At 37.6% G+C, this 17289-nt stretch overlaps 1 protein-coding gene and 1 non-coding gene across 2 annotated transcripts in view; one reads left to right on the forward strand and one right to left on the reverse strand.

The window, feature by feature from the left end:
* The window catches only part of gabra3 (gamma-aminobutyric acid type A receptor subunit alpha3), a 211946-nt gene that overhangs the window by 111765 nt on the left and 82892 nt on the right, over nt 1-17289 (forward strand). The window lies entirely within an intron of this gene.
* On the reverse strand, nt 13365-13438 carry trnat-agu (transfer RNA threonine (anticodon AGU)). Its single transcript has one exon. It is a non-coding gene; the product is annotated as a tRNA-Thr (tRNA).

Consider the following 17289-nt stretch of genomic DNA (forward strand, 5'->3'; position numbering starts at 1 on the left):
ACATTCATCTGCCACACTCTTTCACCTTTTCGAGCCCTTGGGCCTACTTTGACCCCCAGTTCTGATATATTATAAATGTCCATCTTAATTTCACTTAATTGCAAACTTTTTGTGCCTTCACAATCTTTTATGTGACATTACATATGAAAGAATAATTACTTGGCTATACACTCTAAGAACGGATTTACACATCTTTGTGCGTTAAGATTTTATAACACATTATGAGTGATTTTGTGTTGATTTTGTGATAAAATATTACACAAGTTGTGTTTAAAGTAACACAAAATGAGTTGTTTTAATAATAACACAGAGATGGGTGGATTCCAGAATCAACATTACTGTGTTGTTTTTAACACATTCGTTCTAAGAGTGTAGACGGTTTTAGCAGTAACAACATAAACAAACGGCTTTTCGTGAAACAAACGTAACATAAACTTTGCAAAGAATCAATAACAACACAGTCATTTTAGAGTGGTTTATTTCTGATAACAAGCAAAATAAACAACTAGTAGATTATCTTAGTTCATATCTCATAGCTAAAGCATTTAAAAACGACCCTGAGCTAACATTACTGTGTAAGATGTGTACAATATAATGCGTACAATGTTAAATACAAACCGGCTGCCAAACCTTGCTTCACATAGCATTGATCTATGATCGCCATCTTCCCTAATCTTTAGGAAATCAAAACATTTGTTATTTTCAGCAAGGTATTTGTTCCAGAGTTCAGTGTAGCCACTAGTTAAACCATGAAACAAACAGAGACCGGAAGTTAAGTTCTGCCCTGATGAGTAACCGCGACGACGTGTGTGCGTCCGATGACTCCATTTATACCATTAACCTTAATTTTCTGGCTCCAAACTGTTATTGTATTTCAACAGTTGTTACATATTTTAATTTCTCCTAAGCAATTTTCGGAGAAACATCTGAAACAAGGTTATTACCTTAATGAAATTTGAGAGCTCCCTCAAATATTATAAGCATGAAAAAGCAGATTCTGAGCATTGAAAATATCCTACAGGATAATTTCCATTTAAGATTTTCATTACTATACTGCGTTTTACAGCAATGACATTTTTTTTTTGCATTGCATTGCAATAATGAGAATTTGAGGAGAAAATATGCATAATTAGTTCTCATGAAAATGCAGAATAAATGCTTCATTTAATTAAAGCCGAAAATGAGCATAAAGTGCTTAGTGTTGAAAAAGCCCATAGCAAACTTCAAATATGACACAGATTAGCTCTGATAATTTAGATTATGGGCTTCATGATCACATTAGCTGTATTAGGACCCAGTTACTCAATTTTTGTTGTTTGTAAATTTGCTGTAGATTTGAGATACTTGATAAATCTTGATGGCTGGATTTTTTTATGTACAGTACAACTACAAAATATAAGGCTAAATTCATTAAAAATGTATACTAATTAGTGGTGTTATGGAGTTTGGAATTTGTCCTCCGCCTGTGTGTGTGCACGTGTTTAAGTGCACTCAAAAGTGCATACACGGAGAGACGCGTTTCAAAAAGCAAGCAAACAATCTTTCTGTTCTTGACAGGACACATAATGTACAAACAAAATTATCTCGAAATACCACAGTATTCTTTTTCTAATAAAAACATTTGTTTAAGTTGTTTGCCAGTAAACGACATGGCAGAAATTGTCCTTGTCTTAATTCATGTATAATGCTGAAACAAATGTAGGCATGTCAGAATTACAGTTATGCCGCTTACATAATGTAGCCTTTTTTAATGTTTGATGATAATTTTGATGAAAATTATGTAGACTAATAATTTAAGTTTAATGTCCTAATGATCAGCCTACTTATTTGTATGTCCCACAGCTGACATGGAACGTTATTAACCGCTTCGGGAACTTTATTTTTTGTTCTAATTTGTTCAGGAGCACCTTTTTTAGGGTTGAACCGAAACCGGAAATGTTACTGTTTCTGTTCGGAACTAAACAAATCTGGATCAAAGCCATGGCATTAACATGCTAAATTTGATGACTTTTCATATTTAGATTTTACTTTTTTACGTCACGTTTTTCAAATTCTAGCAGCATTGCATTTTGAAGGGCTGAGAAGGCCGTACAAACGTATCAGTGTGGTCGGCGTTTAGTAGATCTGCATGAGAGATCACCATCTATTACAGGTGCAGGCTAAACTGACAAGGCGGGGAAACAGGTGGCATCGCTCAAGCTCCCTCTCTTCGGCTGGTGTCATGTATGTTATATAACGTGTAGAGCGATGCAGTTCCCTGGATGAGTGAGGATTAATTTAAACTCCCATTTGAACAGGAATGGCGAGAGAGTCAAGAACAAGGGTGTTTGATGAAGTGTGACGCCCACTGTTGTCCACAAGCCAATGCTGAAAATTAATGAGGGGAGGGAATTGGCATGAGCGGTGCAAGGCTGGTCCACCCATGTCAAACGGCAGTAACAAATAGCATTTCTAATGAACTTGTGGCTGGAAAATCTTTAAATGTATTGGACTGTAGACCCACAAAGCGTCCACATATTTTATACCTTTTTTAAAGCCTCTTAAAGGGACAGTTCACCCCCAAAAAATTATGCTGTCATCCTTTCCTTTTTGTTTTGTTATGTGACACAAAAGGAGATTGTGTGAGCTTTTTTCTCCATACAGTAAACTTTGATAGTGATGTATACTGCCAAAATGAGATTTAGGCGCCACAGTTTTTAAGACGTGCAATCGCTATGTGTGAGGAGCAATTGGGAATGAAATCATAAAATAACAAAAGCCACACTTGATTTTAATGTAACACCGCTGAAAATGTCCTTCTTGTGGCATCTAGAAGAATCCAACGTGAATGACAGCTGTGAACTTGGAGGGGCATTTATAAGCTCAATCTAACGTATCAATCCACCCCCCAAAAAATCTTTTCACCCTCTGACCTGACAATGACACAAGCATTTATTTGGTAATCCAGTCACGACGGATTGTTATTTTAGGATTAGCCAGCGGATGGGTTCACAGAAAGAAGACTGCCTTTCTTTTCCAGCTTTGGTCCCTGCGTTGGCTCCCTCCCAACACTCAATACCAAGCTGCTCAGGTTAGGATTTAATTGCGTGTTCAGAGCTATAACAGGTGCTTTCTTTGGACACAATTGGCAGACTGCCACCAGCGAGCCAATACTGATTTCTAACCCCTTGCACCAGGAGGAAAGTCACCGTGGCAGTGGCCAGAGAAGCGATACCATGAGTTTGTATTGGGAGAAAGAGGAGCAAGAATGGATGTTTCATCATGCTTAGGTGACTGACACAAAGGCTTAGAGATGGTTATTAATTGCAGCCTTGGGGTCACAAATTGGGGTCTTTTGTGCTTCCAGGGGCACAGGGCTGAAGAGAGAGCACATTGTTTGCTTCTTCTTGCGCTGTGTGGTCTTCAGTGTTGATAACAGAACCCCGTATTTAGTGCCGCCTGTGTCTGATGCTATGAAGGGTTGCATGGTGCCCATGGCATGTGAAACTACAGTATGGGCTTTAAAGAATCCGCCAAAACTCTAGTTTCTCTTTTCTAGTTTGAAAATGACATTTTGTATAAAATTTTGAACACTGTTCGACAGAGATCGCTCACTTGCCTAGCTTGGTCCTATGACCTATACTTCGTTTAAATAAAAAAATAAACATAGCACTATTATACAAATGAACTACATCTCCTCACAACCTTACCATGGAGACAGTAAGCGCTCTCGGTTCAAACTAGTTCTGATTCCTGTAAATATAGGCTGAGACAATCGTATCTTTAGTCGCATTAGCACTACAATGTGCTAAGAAACACATAGTCAGTGGCAGTGGGCGGGGCTTTGTTTTGTGATGTCACATTAACAAGAGAATCAAAAGTCAATTTTGCATAATTAAAGTGAACCTTTTATGCATTAGCTTACACAGTGCTTCCCAATACTGATCCTTGAGGACCCCCAACCAGAATGTTTTAGATGTCTCCTTATTTAAAACACCTTTTTCAACTCATCAGCCTCCTTCCAAAATTGTAAACATGTCTCCCTAACAAGCTGATGAGTTCAGGTGTGTTAAATAAGGAGACAGGGCTCGAAAGTGCGACCAATTCGGTCGCATATGCGACCTAATTTTTCAATGGTGTGTCTTAAAAAAATCTGAGGTTGCACCAGTGTGACCAGCCGTTCAAGTGAAAAAAGTCAAAAAAGAGACAAAATGCAAGAAAGAGTCAGAGTCTGTGTGTGCAAGAGAGAGAGAGAGAGAGAGAGAGAGAGAGAGAGAGAGACAAAATGCGCGAAAGAGAGTGAGCCAAAATGCACGAAAGAGTCCGAGTCTGTGCACACAAGAGAGAGAGCCAAAATGTGTGCGTGCAAAACAGAGCGAGTTTGCGCAAGAGAAGAAGCCTAAATACACGAAACACTGAAACACCTTTACCTATTACCAATATATTAACTAATATCTCATTAATACTGAATTCTCTATTGCCAAATCAGTTAAATAAATCCATTGTGTGCTCTTGTACTCTTTAACCAGAAATTAACCTAAGAAATAACAACATCTCATAATCATTGTATTTTCTTGTAGAAAATCATCAATAGCCAACAAACTTACCTGGCATTGAATATACAGATTTCATGTTTTCAGTCTCCATTTCCTTTACTATTAACTATGCGTCTCGTATGAGTCGTATGTTTTTACTTGCATGCTGTTATATATTAATGTATTACTTATTTTGTGTTTTCAGTAATGGCAAATCATGCACACAACATTAAAACTACAATGAAAGATGGGAACAAAGCAATGTAATAAAAGTATTTTTAGGAAATAGATTTTAGAACAAACAGAAAAGCAGTAGGCTACAAGGGAAAAATGAATCACAGCATGAAAATTATAAAATACATATAGTTTATATGCTGTACATTTAACCACCATGGGCACTTGTAAAACTGGGGTGTTAAATGCAATGCATTCAAAAATGTGGGTGCACCTAACTTTTGTGCTGGTGCACCTACGAAAAAAAGAGTTAGGTGCACCAGTGCAACCAGTGCAAGTTAGTTTAGAGCCCTGGATGGGGTCCTCGGAAACACTGAGCTAACACACAGATATACACTAAATGTGTTATGTTTATCTGAATTGTAAAGAAGGTTATCACTTATATTCAGATACCTATAGGTACACACACACATATATATATATATATATATATATATATATATATATATATATATATATATATATATATATATATATATATATATATATATATATATATATATATATATATATATATATATATATATATATATATATATATATATATATATAGTACCTGACTCTCCGTATTTGTTACTGCAAAGTCTTGTTTAAAAAAAATCCCCAGTGCAGATCCTGACAATTATAAAGACATTTTCTTATAGTTTTAAACAAGAGATTTACCAAACATCTGTACTGTCAATTTAACAAAATTGTGTTTTCTTTTAGCTTTGAAACAGTCACAAACCCTCCAGCCAGGGATGCTCAAGTCAGCACTTTTTGACAAATGCTTTCTCACTGCCTTCATCTCTAGAGGTGCAAACATATAATTGATCTGAACTGTGCTGTTTTATAGACTGAGACTTTATGGCAAGTCAGTTATACAGTGTACTGTGCAAGTCAGAACCACCAGCTAAATGCAGCCACCCGCCACACTTTATAACTTTTTTAAATGAGTCATTAACAAATATTATATGGCCAATTCCATGCAAATGTCAACCTTCTTATGAAAAGTTTTTACCAAAAGTTTTGAACCACACTGATATTTCAGATATTTTGGTAGTTTAAATGCCAATGCAAGGTCTCTGGAAAATAATAAAGAAATGCTTTAAAAACTTTAATATAGTTATGTAAGTGCAGATTTTGTCATGTCCATAACGAAGAAATGTCACGTACGTTCATAACCCTGTTTTTTCATAAATCTGTAGATTCAGAAATGACATGAAAAAGACATTCGTACTCAATGACACACAAAAAAGAGACAAAAAAATGGGCAAGACTATACGAGCATAACGAGAGGGGGGCACACTAAGGGGGATGCAGACATGAGTTACATTTTAACATTTCGTATTGTTTATATTATTAGCCCTTGGGGGCCCCCTCAAATGTGGGGGCCCAGGCAACTGCCTGCCGTATTGCTACACCTCTGGGTGTTATTGCCCTGCTCACAGGAGTTTCATGGTATAGATTTGTTTGCTAGTTTGCAAGTTTAGTGTTTTATTAAGAGCTTTTATTTAGTGATGTCTGCCCACAGATCTATTTTACCTTTATGTGTAGTTTTGAGGTGTAAGAGATGTTGTTTCTGCAATCTTTAATTATTAGCAAATAAATAAAAAACTTTGTCTAAAACCAGTACTTTGATGAGAACTTAATGTAAGTGATAAACTTCATTATTTGTGTTTGTTACAGACATGGTAACTTAAATGTAATTATGAAGTTTTGTGTTTGTGCTACACCAGTTTGAAAAACTTTAAACCTCTGTAGCACCATTTCTATGTGCAAATAAAGTTAATGTACAGCCCTGGCTGTAGAAGTTATTTAATCATTTGCTCCATAGATACAAATGGCGATAATAGGGCACAATGCATTGTATAATGGATGTTGAAAATAACACTTTGGAGACGCAGCGTCTCGTTCCCTATCTCAGGGAACATAGATTACAGACGTAACGAGAGATTCTCTTTTGAGGGAACTCAACGCTGCGTCATGAAATGGCACTATGGGAAACATAATCAGCATGCATGAGCCTGAATAATGTGTTGAACTATCTTGCCTTTTATAGCACATTACTGTGGAACTGGAAGGTATAAATAGGTCAAACTAAGCATAAAAGCTTCTGATAAAGCAAGCGCTACATACATGAGTACATGAGAGAGTTCAACACAATAATCAGGCCTGTGCATTCTGATTGTATTTCCCATAATGTTATTTAATAACGCAGCGTTGAGTTCCCTCGAAAATGAACGTCTTGGTTACATCTCTAACGTTTGTTCCTTGAGATAGGGAACGAGAAGCTGCTTCTTCATAAGCTTCTGTCTAAAATCAGCATTTCATTTTTCCAGAAATTACACTATTTCCCCAGGGAGTGCACACATTGACACTGGGAGCGCCATGGCTGGTACTTTAGCTTGTCGGACATATTAACAGTAACGAAGGGGGACGGGCCTTTATGAAGGGTCAGTTAAGAATGGCTTGGTGATGCCTCAAATCCTGACCAGTTCAACCCCAAAAATGGAGGCAGTAGTGAGCGTGCTTTCATACATACAGTACGTGTTTGTGTGTGTGTGCTGCCCACAGTGGTTGAAGCAACAAAGAGGGGGACACTTTTCGTCTAGCTATAAACGATGGCAAGATAATGAAACCATGGTGCTTAAATCGAAATTAGGAATATTTATGTTGTTCTAAGCAAAAATGGCAGAAAACAAAATAGACTGGCCGCCCCCATAGTCAATAAATGAGAAACACTGGTACCAATATCTTCCTCTGAGGTACTAATATGAACTCTAAAGGTGCAGATTTGTACTTTTTAAAAGGTTATCGCCCTAGTGACGGCTACTGTAGATACTATTTTTAAAATTTTCTCTGACAGTGTATAATGTTTGCTAATGATTCATTTAGAGAAGTTATAAGGTGTTGATACTTAACAGATCAGTACTGATGTGCTTTTTAACTAAAGATAACTTAATGCGTGTTAATGTTCTTAAAGAAACTGTTTTCCAGCCTTTTTAAATTCATGGTAACCACTTTAACAAAGAAGATATAAATATAATTTCAAATGAGCATTAAAGGTATTATTCATACAGAATCACTTTGCGTAGGCCACTGGTTAAAATGGAAAGCCATAATGTTGCTTTCAAAGGCCATCAGAGTGCTTTTGTATTCAAAAAGGACTCAGGGCTTAGTTTAATGATGTTTGTATGCTCTAACTCGAACAGCAGGGACACCTAAATCACATTCTGTGATTGCAATTAACATTGCCACAGCTGTTTAGATTGATGGTCTGAGCATACATTAAATCTCTGCAGTGGGCCTGATATCTCACTAAACTCCTGTGTAACCATTCAAATCTGTTTTGTTTCATCTTAATCTAGGCTGCAGTCTGAATAAAAACATGCATACTGTGCACAGTAAGCATACAGCATACTACAGAAAACAGTAGTCTTATTCTAAATTTTTCATTTATAAAGAATACCCAGATGGGAGGTTGGAAAAATTAACAGTATGCAACAGAGCAAACTGTAGGATACTTTATCAAACAATGCAATGTGTTTGACAGTCCATTTCCAGGAACAGGAAGCTTTATAACAGATTAATGTTACCATTGATCTTGTGCCAATGAATTACAGGTATGTGATTTGAGAGTATGACTTTACATTTCGGCATTTACCAGACGCTTTTGTCCAAAGCAACGTAAGTGAAAAAGAGACAGTTGATGCACCAAAATTATGATTGTGAACATTTACACACTTTAAAATTGAACTTGCATTTTAGTTTTTGTTCTCATTATTTCTTATGTAACTTTTATTATTTGATTTATATTAGTGGTTCTCAAACTGGGGGCCGCGAGAGCAGTTTTATGACATTTTATAAAATGCATTAATTTATTATGAATTCTGTGTAATTAAACGTTAAAACATAAGGCTACTAAGCAGCAGCACTACTTTGCATAATTTATTATGTTTTGTCTAATTAAAATGTTACGTTATAGAAAAAAATTGTCATACATTTTCTTTGGGGGGGGGGCTGCGAAGGAATGCACCGTACACAGGGGGCCACATGCTGAAAAAGTTTGAGAACCACTGATTTATATGATAAGCCCAGTGTAGCATCACTAAACTCCTCCCTCTCGTAATATCAGTTATTATAGTGTGAATAGATCAACACTTCAAATATATACTGGGAATAGTAGATCATATAGATACTTATTTAAAGGATGTTGTAAAATGTAAAGCTGTCTTTACCTAGGCATAGATGAATAATAAGAGTTCTGTACATGGTAATGAAATATCATGAGTCTCAAACAGGGACGGACTGGGGCTAAAAAACAGCCCTGGACTTTTTCCCAAATAGGCCCATCATCCGGCCATTCGCCCCTAGCCATGTGCAACAGACACAAGGATGTCCTGATACTATGCCACAATACTGTCAGACTATTAGACAAGGATATTTAATATTTTGTCCATGTCATATTAAACTTTGATGTATAATAAGGCTGTGAAATAATGAAAATAGCTAGGCCTATTAATTTTGTCTGTACAGCTTTCACAAACAACCACCAGGTCTTTGCCAATTCCACAATACTAAACACAAATATGAAAGACAAGGAAAAACTGCACTCTGATGGAAGACAGACAGAAAGTGCAAGCTAGGATTTTTTGGTTAAACTAATATTTGGTCAATTATTTAGCCCCCTTTCTTATTAGCACGTTTAGAGTGGTTGCAATGCATGCCCGTATTTACCCGTTTAATTCAATACCTTAGTCTTCATTGTACCAGAAAATGTGAGCTCACTACAACTTCTCATATACAATAAAGTCAATGAAAGAAATGAAAACCAATGCAATACGATGAATGTTTTTAAACGGGGTTGGATAAATATTTTTTGCTTTGATGTGTGTGATTTTGGTTAGATGACAGTTGGTTGTAGGTTACAGTTTGACAAGAGTTTACAGTTTGACAAAAGCAAAATGTTTTGTTTTATTGCGACTGTATACAAATTTAAGCAAACACTTTGCCGTTTGAATTATGTCCCATATGAACAAAATGACAGAGTATGTATTGTTTTTATGTTTCCACTGTTCAATCGCGCCCGCGCCTCTCTCTCACACACACACACACACACGCCCGCGTGCGCGCACACACTCACATCACGTCTTTCTCTAACACTAGTTGCGCATTACGTTAATTTTCACGCGAGTTTTATTTATTTTTATATCGTGTATATTATATTATAATGTCACGTGTCCTGCTACTACTGGCACTTAGCTCTTGCTGATGTGAAGTTAACTCGGTCTGTCCCTCATCATGACCAGGCTGTGGATGCTCAGGCTAGAGGTCTTCACAGGTCCACTTAGATCCGAAAACCCGAGGTCTGACCCGAGACTCGATCGGGTTCGGGTCTAAAAGTTTCACATGTGCTTCGGACACGAGTTGGGTACAATAATAGCGGCATCGGGTTTCGAGTTATTTAAAAATGAATGTGTTTTTTCTGAACGGACCCGAGAAGACCCGAACTCTCTCGCCTGTGTGCGTCAATGTCCTTTTCAAACCTCTCATCTGTTTGCCAAGAGCGCTTGCGACATTGTGTGGTTGTCGGAAGGTTCATTTTCGTTGAGACAAACATGTCAGTCAATTATAAATGTACATTTTAGCGGTTACGTTGGTGTCGTCGTCAGATAACAAAGTAAAACTAATGGAGCAGCTCGCCAAATTGGTTGCAAGGCCACCGGAGTTTCTTTCTGTCTGACTGCTGCGCGTGGGTCTGCAGAATGCACACACATCAGTGCCGTTTACATTTGGTTCCAGTCGGGTTTAAAAAAAATTTCACTAGTTGCGGGTCGGACTCGGGGGTCTAATTTTCTCGGGTTTGTCTCGGGTCGAGTCTTTCTTTAAAAAAATTGTATTTATGCACGTCGGGTTCGGGTATGAAGTGATTTGGGTCATTTCGGGTCGGGTACATTTCTTTGGACCCGAGAAGACCTCTAGCTCAGGTTCGCAAACATAGACGCTCGCGAATTCCGGGAATCTGTGGACCAATCACGGCTAGTAGGCCGACTCTTCTTCCTTGTTTTTTTACACGTAGCAGCATATAAGTGATCGTATTAGTGCCTCTGCTGTTCATATTGCGTTATTAGACTTTTTTGCCATCGGCCGGGCGACGGCCCTCCGTTGAACGGCCGTTCTGGACTTTTCCAGAACGCACAGATTGCCAATCCGTCCCTGGTCTCAAACATGATTGTTTCTTCCTTCTTATGTAAACCTTGTGCATGCAAAAGACCACTGGAAAAGAGGCCAATCTCAACATAACACCCACTGCGACGTTACAGTTGTGATGTACGCCCCCAACAATAAATTACACATTAAATGAAGTAAAATTGTGTTATTCTAAAAACAAAGTTGTGACTGCTGAGCGCTATATGCTAGTTAATGCTATATGCTAGCATTTAGGCTGAAGTTCTATTGACGTTACAGTTACAAACACAAACTTACCACTCAGAAACGTCCATTGACAATCTACAAATAATTGATTGTTCCTCAATTTCTTCGTCTGATACAGACTCAAATATAAGGTCTGTTTATACACACACATGAGCTGCTCTGAGAAACAGCCAATCAGAGCAGAGCTCAACATTCATGACTATTTTAAATAAGGTAATAATAGACCATTTCATTCTTGGGACAAATCCTAGGGTGGTAAATGGACATGTAAAACTGTTTCTGGATATTTTGCACTTATAAGCCACATAACTTCTATGTAGATATCAAAGAACAATATAACATTTTGTATCAATGCATCCTTTGGCACCTTTAAAGGTGCAGTGTGTACATTTTAGCTGCATCTAGTTGTGAGGTTGTGAATTACAACCAATGGCTCAGTCCACTGCTCATCCCCTTGCTTTTGAAACGCATAGAAAAGCTACAGTAGCTGCCATCGGACAAACATGTCATCTTCAGAGACAACTTAGTAAAAAAGTTTGTCCGTTAATGGCTTCTGTAGAAACATGGTGGCACAAAATGGCGACTTCCATGTTAGGGGACCCTCAATATGTAGATAAAATGTCTCTTTCTAAGGTAATAAAAACATAACAGTTCATTATGAAAGGTCTTTATACACCTATGATAATATAGTTTTTTTGTATATTATTTTGCATTTCTGTCAAGAGATCCTTCTAAAAATTACACACTGCACCTTTAAGGATACTCATATCAGCATGCACTCGGTGTGTATGCTGCGTGTTCGGTTCAGTATGCTAGTATTTAATTTTGAACACAGTACATTATAATTCCTGCAAAAGACCCCACAGATGAGGTCACCGTGCTCCTATCCTTGACTCCAACAAAAGGTATAACCAGTACAGAGTCTGTCCCATGCCGACCTGTTCTTTTATTGATGTTCCCGCTGGGGTTTTGCTAAAGGTTTTGTGAGAACATAAGTTATTATGATGTCGGAGATAAGAGACGGTGCGTAGGAATGTACTGTGTGTGTCGTAACTGACATGCATTTAAACAAAAGATACTTCCATGCCTGATCCACCCTCAGTGAAGGTCTCAGACTATTAGATTTTTAAAAGATTATGAAAGTAGGAGGCAGTGAGTAAAGAACATCATCTTTCTCTTTAGCACAAAAGAGAAGTAATCTAGCCGTCGGTTTCCTTATCATGTAATCGTGTTGCATGATCTAAAGAAACCGGCTTGAGTTTATTCATTTTGGTGGTTATAATGTAGGATGTAACCTGGAGCAGTAATTTGGTTCATTGTGGCCCAAGTCTGACACTTGTAGTTATTATCCTAACCTGTAGCTTCCCAATCAGAGGGGTTTGTAAGACATGATAGTTTATGAGACTGCTCTGGAACAGAAACTATTTCATTTTTAATTCATACTGAGAATAATGGTCCAAACCTGAGATCGGTTACTCCCCCTCCTCGCTGGTCCAAATCTTGTTGGGTTTGTGTCATCAAACTACTGCTGTGTACCCATGGTGTTAGGCAATGTCTATGAAGCAAACGGGAAAATGGACAGTGTTGTTATGTTATCCAAACAAACCAAACTCTATGACATTGTGTTTGTGTGAAAGCACTCTAATGGGCGTTTTACACGATACGCTGCAAAGTTTTTTATGTTCAGCGGCACCTGCCATGAGGAACCGTACCCGTGGTTGGGGCAGGATTGTGGTAAATAGGGGTGTGCAAGGTATATCATATGCGGTATATCAAAATCAGCCTTCAGTGCCCACAAATTTAATTAGCTTGCACTTTCAGAACATGATGTAGAATCACATTTGATTGCGTGTGCATGGCTTTTAAAAATCAACTTAATGTAAATTTTTAACACTTATAGTGCTCTTTGCAATTTCTGTGTCGCAAGCGGAGGACCTGCTTGAGCCACCTGCGCTTTTTCTCATGTCTGTCATGGGGGGGACGCATGTGAGGGAATACACACCACATACACGCACAGAGAACAGCGACAGGTAAAGCAAAGTAACTGGAATGGTCCATTTGCAAGTTTCCTAGAAAGGTTTGCCCATTGTCTAGGTCCTTTCCACAGACAGCTGTCGCAACAATCGTGAATTATCAGGATGTAGCACATCTCAAGTGAGAAAGAGCCACAGAATTATACCATAGCTGACCACAAGCTAAAGGCACCGCTGGGATTCGAACCCAGGATCTCCTGTTTACTAGACAGGCACTTTAACCAGCTAAGCGACGGCGCCACCCTCTCTTGGTGGCTAACGGAACGGAGAGTCAAAGTATGAGCAGATCCAACAATGTGAGAAGAAAACCGTTAAGAAGGGCCATCAGGGCTAAAAGGCTACGACTCTGGTGGGACTCAAACCTACAACCTTTGAATCACTTCGTTTTATAATCTAGAAGTCCAATGTGCTATCCATTACACCACAGAGCCTACAGCACAGCCCTTTGATGTTTTGCACACAATTCTGGAGGAAGACAGATTTCAGTTCTTATTAGTTTCTGTATATTTAAGCCCAAAGAATATTTTTAAATGGACTAATGTGTACTATGACCAATTAACTATTATAAACATGTGAAATTGCTAAAGAAGAACTTGCTACATAAAAGCGTAAGCCATTATGTTAAGCTGTGCATCACTTCTTATGCTGTGTTTGATGAAAGTTAGCATTTTCTGACTTACTGTATTACAATGTTATTTTTGCTTCATGTACGCTACTGTTTAGTGCTGTTTACTTGAATGCTTCCGTTTTAAATCATAAAGACCTTTTGGTTTGGTTCATAACACCAACATTAAACTTAATCATATTAATATGTTGTAGGAGGTAGATAGAACAATAAAAGACTTTCACAAACACATTTTCTGTTATTGCTATCGGCAAAATCTTAGGTATTGTCCCGATATGATTTTTTTGCCAATATCGCACACCCTGCTACCCAACTGCCTCCCATAAGTTGCAACCCTTTATATTGCCTTTATATTGAATATTGCTTTATTCTAAAATTGCTAAAGAAACACAAGTGCTTGCCTATTCCTTTACTGATTGATCACTTTTATTCAGCATATTTTCAAATCTTTTATTTCTTAATTTTTACAGTTATTTTAATTTCTTATGTAATATTTGTTTTTGTTATGATTGTTAATCTTTCCTTTGTAAAGCACTTTGACTTTAACTGTTATTTTTATTTCTTATGTTGATACTATTGATGTTTTTAATAAAACATTTAACTGTTTTTATGTAAAGCACTTTGAGTGTATGAAATGTGGTTTGCACTTTATTTTAAAGTAAGTGCAATAACATTGTATTAACCCAGCAAAATACTGGTAAATCTGTGTACTTATGTGTGTTAGATTTGGGATTAGAGTTAGGTTCAGAGTTGGTACCTATAGACACAGTTAGACACTAATGCCCCAATCAGACTACCAGTGAATAGCAACATGATCTTATTCATTTCAATTAAAGCTTGGCGACTTCGGCCACGCATGCAGTAGTGACCACTGGCGACCAGATGGGGCATGTTTAGCGATGCGAAAAAGTTAAGAAAAGTTCAAACTTGATGCAGATGATGAGAGCGAAGTAGTGAAGTTCACATCATCACTTTCAGCAGTGGACGGTACTCATTTGTTCCAGAATTATAAACGGCTCCTAAGGACCCCATACAAAGAGAAGAGCGGCACACAGCGAAAGTCACATAATCTGTACAGGGCATAAGTACATAGTATGTACACGTGGAAGTGGACTGGTAAATAAAATGCTACCGAATGTGGAGACTGGTCATGATAGCTAATAGCGCTACACATTCCAGGCTGACGTAATGATGATGGTCACCAGACACATGAGAGCCAATGATATTTCACAATCAAAGATAACATTTTGCTTCTTCTGCCAGCAGTTATTGAAATTGCATTTTGCATCTTTTCCTCATATAAATCAATTGTTTGACCTTGGTACACTTGGAATATTTTATATGCTGTGTTTTATATTCAAATACATAAACTCATACCCCAATATATTAGGCTTCACCTGCTGTCGGTAAAGGCGCTAAATTAGTAAATGCTTCTCTGGGTTGTTTTTGGGAGAAAGGAGAAACAACCTAAAAGGTTGTATGGATTGGAGGATAGGTTGAAAATGTGCTACTGTATATAAATAAACTTGCCTAGCCTTGCACAAATTACCACTACTGTGTTATAAGGGGTGTTGTTTGTTATGCTATTGGTATTGTGCTAATAGTGCAAAGGTCATAGTTTTGATATCCAGAAAAAAACAGCCAAATGTACAGATTGAATGCACTGTAAATGTGTATTAGTACATGTTAATGATATGCAAAAGGTACAAACCCCAAAGTAAACGATGACGTGAGTTATAGTCTCCAATGTAAATCTATTTTCTTGGACTACAACAAACACACGGATTGTAGGCAACAGTTTACTTCCTGGGATTGGTGATGTAGACAAGACCGACATTATCATAATTCCTCCTGCTTTGACTCACGACCAAAAAATTATCTCTAGTTAGCATTGCATTGTGAGGGAATCTTTCAAACATGGTAAGGAGCGGCACATTTCCGGCTGACATGTGAATGACTTTCAGGTCTTTCAGGTCATTCACAACGTACAGATAAGCTGGCTAATCATTGACACAGAGCTTTTAAAATCTGTGCGTTTAAGAGAGTGAAATTTGGAGCTACAAAAATGTACTGTATGTGAAAAATAATGTTTTTTTTTTTTTTTTACAAAAAACATGAACACATTGTATTATATGTTATTATAATGTTTTTAGAAATACAAAAAATAGGTGCTCTTTAAAATGTCTGCCAAATGTAAATATTCTAGATGCTTACTTATAAATTTCATCTCTTTGAAAAAATAGTACACCATTTTTTCTTCAAATAACCGTGAGCAGCACTAAAGCAGATGCGTCTCTTTTTATATTTGTATAATCACATCTTTCACTTTGTGTCCAATTTCAATTAATGGATTGAAAAACAACTAATAAATTGTACAGCCTTGACAGAGCTTTCATATTTTAAATACAAAATTCTTAAGCATTTGCTTTTTCCCCAATATGGGCACATGGTGAGTAGCATTTTTAGATTGCTTTTAAATAGCATCTCATTCAAACCTTTTCACTAGCCAAGACATTTCCATGAAAGCCTTTGCATCAGGAAATAGGCAGGCTTGTATTGAATTGCCTTTCCACCGTTACTCATGGGTTTGTTCATTGCACATTTCCTTTTGTATCAATCTATTTCCTTTTCAGGGCCCACCCTTCACACAATTCAACCTTTTGTGTGAGTGGGGGGGTGCTACAATCAAAATGCCCCCTGGCGAAGATATTTACTCAATTTATTTGATTTAGTTTTTTAGTATACCCCTATTTGTATAAACGTATTTGCATGGTTCGAAACTAAAAATAAACCTCCTGCCCAGGTTTCCAAGCAACAGGCTTCCGACAGATTAACAGAATGCTCCGAACAGCCCTAAACCTTGATGGCCCTGATATGTTCCCCCACACATCCTCTATTCGCCTTCCGGATCATGGATGAGCTAAGCGTCATGAGTGATTATCGCTGTTCTCACCAGTGCCACCTCTCCAGTTGAACGCTTGCACCGGATAATGACAATTTCCTGAACGGAGTGGGAAATTAATTGTTTGGTGTGCGGCTGCCTGATATTAAAGCATTCCCACCAGTCACTTCTAATAATGGTAATTACTAAGATCGCTTGGTGCTAATTACCATGCTGTATTGTTGCTACAGAGGGCTTGTTTGTGAAGCTCACCCTCAGCCCGTGAACTTTTGAATCGAATGTTCTTTCTAAAAAATAATAACCAATAATGTTGCAACAGAAATACTTTTTCTCAATGTCAGTTGGCCTGTTATGCTTTGTTAAGGATATTCTCCGCTTCCCGATTTAGTATGAATGCTACTGTAGCCCTGTCAGTGCATGTAAACAACATATTGGACCATGCTTCACTTGCAATGCTAATTAGATGCATGCTTCACTTTTTAGCATGCTTCACTTGCAATGCTAAAAAAGAAAAATATTTTGAAAAATGTTCATAATTAAACCATTTGTGAGCCCCATTCACTT

Source organism: Paramisgurnus dabryanus, chromosome 18, assembly GCF_030506205.2.
Source record: "Paramisgurnus dabryanus chromosome 18, PD_genome_1.1, whole genome shotgun sequence".
NCBI lineage: Eukaryota > Metazoa > Chordata > Actinopteri > Cypriniformes > Cobitidae > Paramisgurnus > Paramisgurnus dabryanus.